This window comes from Chiloscyllium plagiosum, unplaced genomic scaffold (genome assembly GCF_037043375.1).
Source record: "Chiloscyllium plagiosum isolate Xiang-an unplaced genomic scaffold, Cpla_swu_hap1 HiC_scaffold_19, whole genome shotgun sequence".
NCBI classification, from domain to species: domain Eukaryota; kingdom Metazoa; phylum Chordata; class Chondrichthyes; order Orectolobiformes; family Hemiscylliidae; genus Chiloscyllium; species Chiloscyllium plagiosum.
This window is the reverse complement of record NW_028270157.1, coordinates 33,071,250-33,080,336: the sequence shown is the minus strand read 5'-3', so window position 1 is coordinate 33,080,336 and position 9,087 is coordinate 33,071,250.

Genomic DNA, 9,087 nt, shown 5'->3' with positions numbered 1-9,087 from the left:
TTGGCATGCGGCAGCGAGATCCCTTCAGAGCTTTATTTAGATTATTTGGATTGATGCACACTCACAGTTTTCCACGCTGTTACACTGCTACCATGTTGCTAAGACATTCTACAGGAGTTGTCACATTTTTACTTCCTGAACTTTAACTTTTCCATTTGCCATTCAGGTTGACCCTGAGGGCAGCTGCATCTTCCATCAGCAGGTGCTGAATTGGTCTTGCACTGTCATCTACTTTGAGATGATATTCTCCTGGAAATCAGTAAACCCAGTAAACATTATATACTTTTTTAGGATCTATTCTGCGGTCAATGGTTTGTTGTGCTGTGATACGTTTCAAATCACTTTTGGCATGTTGAGGGTTATCCGCCCAATTTTAAACTTGCTTTGACCAGGATGAGTAGCTTTTCCTTGTCATCTATGATCTAGAACTTCAGACCTTTGTTCGTGTTATTAGTCTGGACTGGCAGAATGACTAAAGTGCTATCATATATCCTCAATCTCATTGTCAATGGCTTTATTTTGATTGCTATGTTGAGCCACTTCACACAGGTCCGTGAAAGTCATAGAGACTGCATGGTGCATTGGCATCTATTTGACACTTTGCATTTCCCTGCTGTTCTTTTTCTGCAGGTCTTATTTCAACAGTCACAAAGCATTTATTACCTATTTACTTGACAGAACCAACTTATTGTCTAGCGTAGAGTGACTTATTGGAATCTTCAGACAACATCTCTCCACTGGCCATTTACATTCCCTCTAATATTTCCTGTGGCTATGTAGCCTGTTTCACAGACATTAGTATTGAGACCTGGGGGAATATTACTGTTCCTCAGCCAGTGTATTTGGAGGTGAAAGGCATGTAAAGCAGAATGGATTGCTAACCCACTACCTTCCTGACAATCTCTAACTTCTTTCCTGTAAATCATGGGTGGGTAAAGCATCGGCCATCCTACCTGACTTTAGGCCTATTGATGCCCTGAACTGGTCAATTCATAGTGCCTCCTACATCACAATAATAAGATGGAGAAGGCAGGAGGGTAGCCTCTTTTTCACTAGCTCAGATCAAAAGGCAGGAAGAAAGGGGCATAATTCCTTTGGGGGGTGCGGGGATGCTATATGCCTATGGGGATATCCCCAAAGATATTGTATCCCCTCTGTGACTCTCCCTACAGCATCTGACAGTGGAGAGATGTTGTCTGAAGATTCCAATAAGTCACTCTACGCTAGATGACACTCTCATCCCAATTTTAGGCTGCCAGCTGCCTCCCTGACCAAAATTCATAGACTCCCCATAATTTGGTAAATATTGTTTTCTTTCTTGGGACTTGCAATCTCAACAACGGCCTCAAATGAGCTCTGGCACTATTAGAAGAAAACTCAGTCGTTGGTCAATTCGATTGGCCAGCAACTCTCAAACATGGACTTCTTTTCTCTGATATTTCCTAATCAATCTGTCCAGAGACATTGTTATACCTCTGGAGCAGGTGGGACTTGAACCCACACTACCTAGCTCAAAGGAAGGATCACTACCAGTGCACCACCAGAGCCCAAATCCTTTCTTTACAAAGTGTAACTCCCACAATTACCTCCTTAAGAACAATCCCAGAATTTTATCACTTTTTAAAGTTGGTTCTCTCCCAACTGACTTTTCTACAGGGTCAATACACACCAGTCCCTGACCCCTTGTGAAATATTTCCCCCCCCAGGAACAATTTGTATGTTTCAGGATTTGCATTGGTTCAATGCAATGTTCATAGCATACCAATGAAAGATTTACAGACTGGGGGTACTTTTATAAGGTAACTTTAATTATAGCTGCAAAGCAGTTTCCATTCCATATCAGAACAGACGTTGTTCTTTAACTCCAGTCTAGTTTCAGCCAGACCTGAAGGTCACTAAAGATGCAGTTTTGCATCATATAAGTTTGGCACTACCTGAGGTAGAACAGAATCATGAAACAATTGCAGATTGTACAGGGGCCATTACTGCACATTTCATAAGTTTTTATACAGTTCATATTGTCTCTCAAAAAGATGTATTATATTCATTAAAGTTGTAAGAGCACATTACAAAAGAAGTCGGAGTTTGACGTTACAGCTTGTTAAATATTTTCCAATATGGTACTTTGAGATACATCACCACACTTACAAATACTATTTATATTAACAATATACATTTATATTCATGCCAAATGTTCTCTTATGCATACAACCCAAGGGATTTTATATTGGTTTTAGCTCAACGTAATAGCTCGTGCAGCTTAGGCCTTTTCTCATTAAACCCCTGCAGTGACTGCCCTAGGCTTTAGTGCATTATGTTCCATGTAATCCTGGACCTTGGATGTTCATACCCATGAGGCTTGGTTTTAAACATCTCTTTCCACCGGCAGATATCAGGCAAATCAAAGAGGTGTCTTTCACTGAGTTGATGGTCCTCGGGCAGCAGTTGATGTTTGTCTCAGTTAGTATCTGTGGGAATCTGCATACAGTCCTGAATAATGTTGTTGTTTGGGACAAACCCGAACAAAATCACTACATCTCTTACTCGATTGTTTTACAAAAAAAACACATTACTAAAGAAGGTGTGTTACAATCTTCTCCAATGCAGATTTCTCAAGTACAATATGCTGTTTTTCAAAAGAATTCTCATAGTATATCAGCATCACTGGATAAGCCAACTCACTATTGTCCCTCACCACTTGTTCTTGAGAAGGTGGTCTTGAATCATTTTCCTGAACTACTTCAGTCCATGTGGTGTGTGTACAATTACAATGCTGTTATAAAAGGAGTTTCAGGATTATGACCCAGCAGTAATGAAGGAATGGCAACATTTTTCCAAGTGAGAATGCTGAGAGACTTGAAGAGGAACTGACAGATGATGGCGTTGCCACATTTCTGCTTGCATTGTCCTCGCAGGTAGCAGAGGTTGGGTGTTTAGAAGGTGCTGTTGGAAGGTGCTTGGTGGGTTTCTGAAAAGCATCTTATAGAAGTACACACTATTTCACTGTGCATTGGTGGTGAATGGAATAAATATTATATGTGGTAGATGAGCCATTTGTCTTGGAGAGGGATGCTGACACTCTGAGAAAAGAATCTGATGAGGGGAATGGCCCTTCTCAGTAACATCCAAACTACATCTCAGTTCATGGCTAAATGATCTGGCAATAAATCATACACCAAATGACTTTGACAGGGAAACTGCTCAATGGAATACACAATCTCCTATTCCAACAAGGCCTCAAGGATGTTATACTCAACCATTGCCTAATAAATATATGGTCACAGATATTTTCCTGCAAGAACTTTCCCATGAGGATCAAATGGTACAGTGTGATAGTGTGATTGGACATATCCTTGATGTCACTGAGGACAGATAAAATTCAGCACATAGTGACCCTTGGGACACAATATTCCCAGCCCCCAGGTACCCAGGATGGAGATACGGTCCAGTAAAATGCCTGAGGGCATACTGGGATGGCTGACTGATGGAGACCCACAGCTGGGGAAGCTTCCTTGTGAATGAAAAGGCAATGACTTGGCTACTGGCCAAGCAGTGATAGGAAGCAAATGTGAATGATAGGTTGTGCAATTAAAGGTGACATTCCTGGACTGCTGGCAGCTTGCCAGTGGTGGAGTGGTTAGTTGGCCTCGCGAGGAGGTCACCAGCTGGGTGGAGTTGGTTTCCACTCCATTCTCTGTGCCCTGTCTGCTTAGCCTAGATAAAAGTTAATGAAATGTTCACCCTTCCAAGGGTATCTCAAAATCTGGAAAATCTTCCACTTTCTTTATTGTTACTTACTGGTTTATTTACTGCCTAATTTGGGTAATTACTGTCTAAAAAGTCATTTAAAAAGTGCAGAGTAAAGCCTTTTAGTACAGAGATAACTGAGGTCTAAACTCTGCAATGAAAACAGATGCTTAGATAAATCAAATCAAATCAATATTTTGTCTTGCCCACCTTGACAATAAACATATCAGTGAATCTTAATCTCCAATACTACCTTTAAAAATGTCCCAGCCTATGTTCCAGAATGTTTCATCAACTGATACATCAAGTATAAGAAAAGAAATACTGAAAAACATGAGAACACATCACTGAAGATTTATTTTTCAAACTTAGTCCAGCTAGATCAAAGCAATTCTTTTTTTGTGAAACTTACACAGTAGAAATCACTACTCCTGAAACAGATATCCATCCTAAAAATGAGCTACACTAACATGAAGAGGAAAGGAAAGTAAGAAACAAAGAATATCAATGCTTCAAGTGCAGTTTACTAATCATTTGAATGGTGTTCTGCACAACTATCTAAACAAATTTCTCTTTTAGTAAGTTTTGAGAAGATTTGTAGCTCAGGTTGAGGTTCTATATGGAAGTTTGCTCGGTGAGCTGGAAGATTAATTTTCAGTTGTTTCGTCATCATACTAGGTAACATCATCAGTGACTCTCCGGTGAAGCACTGGTGTTGGTGACCTGCTTTCCATTTATGTGTTTAGGTTTGCTTGAGTTGGTGATGTCATTTCCTGTCGTGATTTCAGTTCCTGTGGTGATGTCATTTCCTGTTCTTTTCCTCAGAGGGTGGTAAATGGGGTCCAAGTCAATGTGTTTGTTGATAAAATTCTGATTGGAATGCTATGCTTCTAGGAATTCTCATGCGTGTCTCTGTTTGGCTTGCCCAAGGATGCATGTGTTGTCCCAGTCTTTTCTTAAACAGTCAAAAGCATGACCTGCACTTACAGGAGGCCATTTGACACTCACCCCCCCAACCAAAATGGCTCTCCCATTTGTTGAGATCCTGGCTGATCTGTGATCTCACTCTATTTGGTTGCCATTGTCCTATATCTATAGATAACAAAAATCTACCAATCTCAGATTTAAAATTGACAATTGCCAATTCTGTTTTTTACAGAAAACAGTCCAAACTTCTGCCTTCCTTTACAAGTAAAAATGTTTCCTAACTTCATCCCTAAAAGGCTGTCGGAAAGAAAACGCCAAATAGTTGTATGGTGGAAAGTGAGCAATGCAGATGGTGGGGATCAGAATCAAGAGTGTGGTGCTGGAAAAGCACAGCAGATCAGGCAGCAGGAGAATCGACGTTTCGGGCATAAGCCCTTTAGTAGGAATAAGGCTTGTGGGCTGGTGGTGCTGAGAGATAAATGGGAAGGAGGTGAGGCTGGGGGAAGGAGATGAGAATGCAATAAGTAGATGAAGGTGAAGGCGTAGGTAATAGGTTGGAGAGAAGGGTGGAGCGGATAGATGGGAAAGGTGATGAACAGGTCAGGAGGGCAGTGCCAAGTTGGAGGCTTGGGACTAGGATAATGTGGGGGTAGGGGAAATGACAAAACTGTTGAAATCCACATTGATCCCATGTAGTTGCAGGTTCCCAAGGAGGAATATGAGGTGTTCTTCCACCAGGTGTCGGGTGGTAATGGGTTGGCAATGGAGGAGGCCCAGGACCTGTATGTCTGTAACAGAGTGGGAGGGGGAGTTGAAGTGTTCAGCCACAGGGCGGTGGGGTTGGTTGGTGCAGGTGTCCCAGAGATGTTGTTTGAAACGATCCCCAAGGAGGTGTCCTGCCTCCATCGCTAAACCCTTACCACCCACAACCTGGAGGAAGGACGCCTCATATTCCACCTGCAACCACATGGAATCAATGTGGATTTCAGCAGTTTCCTCATTTTCCCTCCACCCACATTATCCCAGTCCCAAGCCTCCAACTCGTCACTGCCCTCCTGACCTGTCCATCACCTTTCCCATCTTTCCGTTCCACCCTCCTCTTCCTCACCTTCATCTACTTATTGCATTCTCAGCTACCTTTCCCCTAGCCCCACCAACCCCCCCCCCACACACCCTTCCCCCATTTATCTGTCAGCACCCCCCAGCCCACAAGCCCCATTCCTAATGAAGGGCTTATGCCCGAAATGTTGGATGCTCCTCAGATGTGCCTGACCTGTTGTGCTTTTCCAGCACCACACTCTCGATTCTAATAGCTGTATGGTTTGTTGATTGAAATTATGTTGTTATAATCTATTTAAAGCCTTGTTTTCAAAGTAACCATGTTTAAAACCAGTAACGTGCAGGCAATGGAATTATTACTAGCACAATTAGAAGTTATTGCAGGCTTAGGATAGTAAAATATCCATATCTGTTTGGACCATATCTTACAAAATAACAAATCCCTCTATATAACCTGCAAAGGCAAGTGTAAACATGGATAAATGTTTCTCAAATCACACATCTGGGCAGACACAGATGTCAGCATTAGACGTCAATGTTCCAGTTTGTTGCTTAAGGAAATTCAGCATGGAATAGTCATAAACAAACCCAAGAATAATGTCAATAACAGGTTTTTTTTCAAGTTACATTTAATTTTTTTAAAATACTGGTCTCAAAATTCCCAAGACAAGTAACCAGATTATGCTAACACTGAACTGATATACAAACTGTTTGGGCAGAATCTTAAATAGGCCTCAATAATATGGGTTATGGTGATAAATTTGGCAGTTTTGTGCGAGAAACCCAGCAACGCCTATCTCAATATTGGTCTCGATATTTCAATATTCAATATTTCAATATTACTAGCTGCACATTTCAACTAATTTCCTGGTGTTAAAGAAAGATTCAAGTTTGGCAGCTGTGATTTGGCATTTAAGGTTAATTATTTCTTGATAACCTTGTTAATGTGGCGAAAAAGGCATTTAGCATTTAGCCTTCATTGCTCAGACCTTTGAGTCAAGGAGTTGGGATGTCATGTTGACGTTGTGCAGGAAGTTGGAGAAGCCTCTTCTGGAGTACTGTGTACAGTTCTGGTCGCCCTGCTATAGGAAGGTTAGTATTAAATTAGACTGGGCTCAGAAAAGGTTTACCAGGATGTTGCCAGGAGGGAAGGGTGATAAAGATAGACTGGATGGGCTGGGACGTTTTTCACCAGACCGGAGCAGATTGAGGGTTGACCTTATAAAGGTTTATAAAATCATGAAGGCATAGATAACGTGAATAGCAAGGATCTTTTCCCTCGGGTGGAGGAGTTCAAAACTAGGGGGCATATTTTTAAGGTGAGAGGAGAAAGATTTAAAAAGGACATGAGGGGCAATCTTTTACACAGAGATTGGTTCATATGTGGAAGGAATTGCTAGAGGAAGTGGTGGATGCAGGTACATTTACAACATTTAAAAGATATTTGGATAAGTACATGAATAGGACAGGTTTGGAAGGGTATGGGTCAAATGCAGGCAAGTGAGACTAGTTTGGTTCGGGAGCATGGTCAGCATGGACTAGTTGGACTGAAGAGTCCGTTTCCATGCTATGTGACTCTATGATGCCATGAGTGGAGCTTCCTTTCATTAATATACAGCTTCCTATTCTACCAATTGCCATGAGCAAACTGAACATTGAGAATTATCAACATTGAAATCCAAACGGATACCTAGTGATTTCAGCTTATCACCAGCTGGGAAGAGCCTCTATGCTGGTCAGGGCACACTCCATGGGCACCAATCACACATACCCCACATCCACAGACATTGAGATCCAACATGAGCCAGCCTCCAAGAATTCTCTAAGAATTCATAGTACACCTCTGCATTTCAAAACAATACCCTAGGGTGCAATAGTAGCTATCATTGAAATGCTACAGCAAGGACACTGTTCAGGGACATGCACCCAGCTCATGCAGTGAACCATTCTGCACCTCTCATCTGTTTGCTTGCTCTCTTAGTGCCTACTCAGCTTGAGCCTGCCTTGATTCCTCACAGCATCCTTGCTTTGCCTTACCTTTTTGCACCTTGTTGCTCAGCCAGAGATACCAGACTCACTGCTGTATTTCCTTGCCATTTGGTACAAACACAAAGCCAGGGAGCTTGTTATGGTTGTCAGTAGTCGTCATGTCATTCAAGTATATATTGGCTTTGATGAGAGTTCAATATGGACCCTTCCCTTCAAGAAACCCTCTTTGACACACCCAACAAATTCCATTCCACCCTTCACTCCCAGTCCAATGGCACAATGTGGCTAGAATTAGATGATAGGAGTGTCATGGGGAGGGGCAAGTCATAAATGAGGGGTTTGTTAAGATAACTCATTCGGCCTTGCAGAGAGAAATCCTCCAAGAACTTAGTGCTGAAACTTAGTGAAAATAAGTAAGACTCAGCCCCTTGTTGCAGTTGAAATTGGTCTGGTACCGCTGCATTTGAAGAGGGAAGAGGAGGGGAAACAGCAATGCAGATAGGAAAGAACAACTATTTGAAGAAAAAGGGGAAGATGCAGACCTTACCTCCAGTGTGTCTTTAGTAGGCGTTACTCCAATTTCAACTTTGTGGGGGAACAGTTAACAAGTGTCTGCACTTATCTAGGGAAGATGTCGCTCATTTCTATCAGCTACTCCAGCAATTGAATCCTGAATCAATTCCCTCCTACTTTTCCTTTATCATAGTATCACATTTTGACATTTCACCCGGCAGTTTATGGTGCGGGAAATAACATAACATGAATGGAGAATCCATTGGCTCACCGGAAACTGGATCGAGTTTAGAAGTTTAGAAGAATGAAAGGTGAACTTATTGAAACATCTCAGATCCTGCAGTTACCTGACATATTAAATGCCGAAAAAAAACATGTTTTCTCTTGCGGAATCCACTAGAAATCTGGCGATGAGTTTAGGATGGAGATAAGGTGGATTTGTTTTCTCTCTCTCTAGGTTGGTTGTGGTCTTTAGAATTCACCTGCCCTGAGAGTGGTAGAGGTAGGGTCAAGGCAGCTGTCGATAAATTCTTGACTAAGAGAGAGACAAAGGTTGTTAGCGCTAACTGAGAATTTGGATTTTAGGCCGTGACCAGATCTGAATAATTGTTGGAGCCAACGAGATGGACAGAATGTAGGGGTAAGAACAAGTCAAGTTAAGAAGTGGGGCTGGTCTGGGTTTTGAACGCGGGATCTCTCGCAAGTCCGCATAGTCGAAGACCCAAAGCGAGGATCATATCCCCAGACTAATGAGCCACATGCATCTGCAGTCCTCACTTTTGCCTGGATGGACAGAATGGCCAACTCCTGCTCCTAATTTGCATTTTCGTCACTATGTTGGTCTCGTTTCCA